Below are 3,533 nucleotides of genomic sequence, written 5' to 3'. Positions count from 1 at the left end.
AAGTGAATAAATAATCTGATGAGCAGTATGAACTGGCGATTATAATAGAATCAGGGACATAGAAAGGGAATGGACTGACTATTCTTGGGGGCGGAGAAAGGGGTATGGGGTAAAGGAAGAGATTAGACAATAATCATGCACCTATGGATGAGGACAGTGGGTGGGGGGTGAGGGCGGAGGGTAGGGTGGGAACTGGGTGGAAGGGAGTTAAGGTGGGAAAAAAGAGTAACTAATGTAATAATCTGAACAATAAAGATTTAATTAAAAAAATGTGGAGGAAGGGTGAATTTGCTCTTTGCTTGAGCTGGAATTTCTATCCATTTTGTCCTCAGATATTGGTGCTTTGTTTGTTTGTTTGTTTGTTTTAGGGAGAGAGGAACACATCTATTTGTTGTTCCATTTATTTATACATTCATCGGTCAATTCTTGTGTCTGCCCTGACAGGACTGAACCTGCAACCTTGGGGTATAGGGACGATGCTCTAACCGACTGAGCTACCAGGCCAGGGAAGATGCTGGTGCTCTTGGTTCTCACCTTCTGAACTTGGGTCAGGACTTATACCATCTGTCCCCATCCCCAGTTCTTGGGCCTTGGCACTTGGACTGAATTACATCATCAGCTTTCCTCGTGGGACTTCTTGGTCTCCATAATCACATGAGCTAATTCCTATAATAAATTTCTCTCTCTCTCTCTCTCTCTCTCTCTCTCTCTCTCTCAGAGATTTTCTATATTGATTCTGTTTCTCTGGAGAACCCTGCCGAGCAGAATTGTAAGAATCAATTTTCTGAATTGGTTCTGGCATTTTTGGAATAGGTTCTCTAATATGATTAGATTTATAGATGCAAATGATTCTATATTCAGTAGTAAAGAGAGCTGATATTCCATGGTGTGAACTATTTTTTTAAAATAATTCTTTATTGTTGAAAGTATTACATATGTCCCCTTTCCCCCTCCATTGACCTCCTCCAGCCCGCCCCTGCCCCCTGCCCCAGGCCTTCACCACCCTATTGTCTGTGTCCATGGGTTATGCACATATGCATACAAGGTCTGTGGTTGATTACCTCCTACCCACCCTCCCTCCCTTGCCATCCCTCCAAGATTCCACACTGTCCCATGCTTCCCATGATGTAAACTATTTATAGTGATACACAAAATAGCTGCATTGGATACTCCTATTCAACCTAATCAATACAAAGCAAGGAGCTGGGTGACTGTATGATACTTGTAAACATTTTGGGGAAACTAAGGAGTATAATGACATTGGTTGCTTGCCCTAGTGTCGCTGAACAAAGTGGGGGAGGAAAAGGATGAGTTCAGGGATTCAAATTCCCAGCTCAAGCTCAGGGTAAGTGACCTGAGAGTGGCTATGGGTGCCCTGAAGGAGGGCCTTATCTCCCGTAGTCCGCAGGGTGAAACTGCTGAAAAGCAAAAGCAAATACAGAACATCCTCCTGAGAGTGGCTGAATTATAATGCAAGCTGAAGTCTCAGCCTCACAGGGCGTCTGTTACAGTGAAGGTGTTGATTGGGAAGGATGAGATCCTGAAGTTGGAATGTGGGTATGTGGGGACACTGAACCTCTAAATTCTGATGAGTCTTCTTCAGTAGAAGAGGTTTCCTGACCCCCAGGATAATTGCTCCTCTCCTTCCCCAGCAAAAGTGGCTTCCCCAACCCCAGAGGTATTCACTTTCCACCTTCAGGTGAGGGGATTAACCCTGAATCACCTGAGGAAAGTGTGATGACCTCCCCGAGATAGTTGTAATGCCACGATTCTCCTCAGGATCAGCCACCATCACCCTTTTGTTGCTTCCAGAGCTGTCGCTAGACTTAAATCCCAGCAGGTCGGTAAACTTGAGTTACAAGGTGAGCTACACTCCACAAGAACGACTTGAGTTTCCTAATGAATCCCAGGAGCATGTGCAGGAACGACACTAAGGGTGTTGGGGTGATGGTGGGAGGAACATGGAGTTGGGGCGGCCAAATTTATGGACCTGGGCTCACTAAGCAGCGAGTCTGCATGCACTGTTGTCGCTCAGGATGTCAGGAGAGGCGCTAATAGAAATTGTCTGATTGGCTGAAACATGGACCAAAAGCTGGCTCATGGTAAATGAACTGGAAATGCTCAACCTCCTGTGGTTTAATGCAAAGGAAGAGATTCAAGGGTTTGGGGAGATTCGAACGTTAGAGTGGATTTGTCATTTAAGATCTACTACCTCACATTGGGAGGGTCCAGAAGACGCACACTTTACCAATACTGTGAGAAATAGATTTGTGGGAGGAGTGCCAGCACTGAGGAGCTCCATAACCACTCTCCTCTGTAGGCCAGACCTCATGGTGGGAACCGCAAAAACCTAAATGCCATGGAAGTTATTGGGTGCCGGGGTGGTAGGAGGCACGTGGCTACATGGACCCACCAAAGGCAAGGTGGGCGTGGTTACCACAGTGGACAGGAGAACCAAAGCAGCAATCAGAATAGTGCGACCCTCATAGACCTATGGCGTTGGCCAGTTAATAATGGTGTTTGAAGATGTGAAATAGACAGGAAGCCTACTAAATTCTTACTTGACCTGTGTAAGCAGAAAAGGGCTAGGTCAGGTGAACAAAAGTCAAATCTGAGTCATAATAACAGAGTTATGGTACCTCAAGTAATTCCCAGACCTGAGCTGGTTTATAGACCCAGAACCCCTTGAATGAAGGGAGATCTTGAGGGAGGATCCCATACACTTCTGAAAATGTGTGCTGTTAGTCCCGGACTTCTCCCAAAAGGCCCATGGTCCCTTACATTAGGGAACAGGAAATAACCAGAGCGTTTGGGGATCACTGTGCTCCTGGTGAGACAACGAGACCTCGGTTCTGGTCTTCTTGAAGAAAAGATTTCAGTTAAGAGACACAGTGCAGCAAAGGAAGCAGGAAGTTATGGGCCACAGCAAAAGCACATGCAGATGCAGATGGGGCATTTATTAAAGTTGGGGGCAGTGGACCAAGGACGGACTTAGCGTAGAAGAAGCAGCAGGAGAGCCGAGGCTGGGTGGCTTTCGCTCACTGTGAAGTCAGAGAAAAGGAGACCTTGGAGACAAGTTGGGGGGTTAGCCTGGGGCAAATTGCAGCTGCCCCTTGGTCCCCTGGTTGCAAGTCTCCTGGGGCCCCTTCATACCAATGGGGGAAGGAGAAGGGGAGGGAACGGCACAGTCATGCTCGCCCTGGGTCCCTTTATCCTGAGGGTCTCTCTCTCTCTCTCTCTCTTTCTCTCTCTCTCTCTCTCTCATAGGGGAAGACTCAGGGGGAGGGTCTCAGTAGAATATTCATCTACTTACCATGTGTGCTCTTTTAGGGTCATGGCCTCCACTCATTGGTCAGCCCAGGACAGGGCAGTCAGTAGTCAATGCAGCTGGTCCTGAGGCATCACATGCCTGGTTTTGCTGCTTTTCTGGGCCTGTGGCTGAAATACAACTGAGGCCTAGATGTTATCTTTAGGGAGGAAAAGCCAGGGGGTCCAAACCACATGACCAGTGATATGCTGGCGATGACTGAACA

Source organism: Myotis davidii, unplaced genomic scaffold (assembly GCF_000327345.1).
Source record: "Myotis davidii unplaced genomic scaffold, ASM32734v1 scaffold32, whole genome shotgun sequence".
NCBI classification, from domain to species: Eukaryota; Metazoa; Chordata; class Mammalia; order Chiroptera; family Vespertilionidae; genus Myotis; species Myotis davidii.
Note: the sequence above shows the minus strand (reverse complement) of the source record.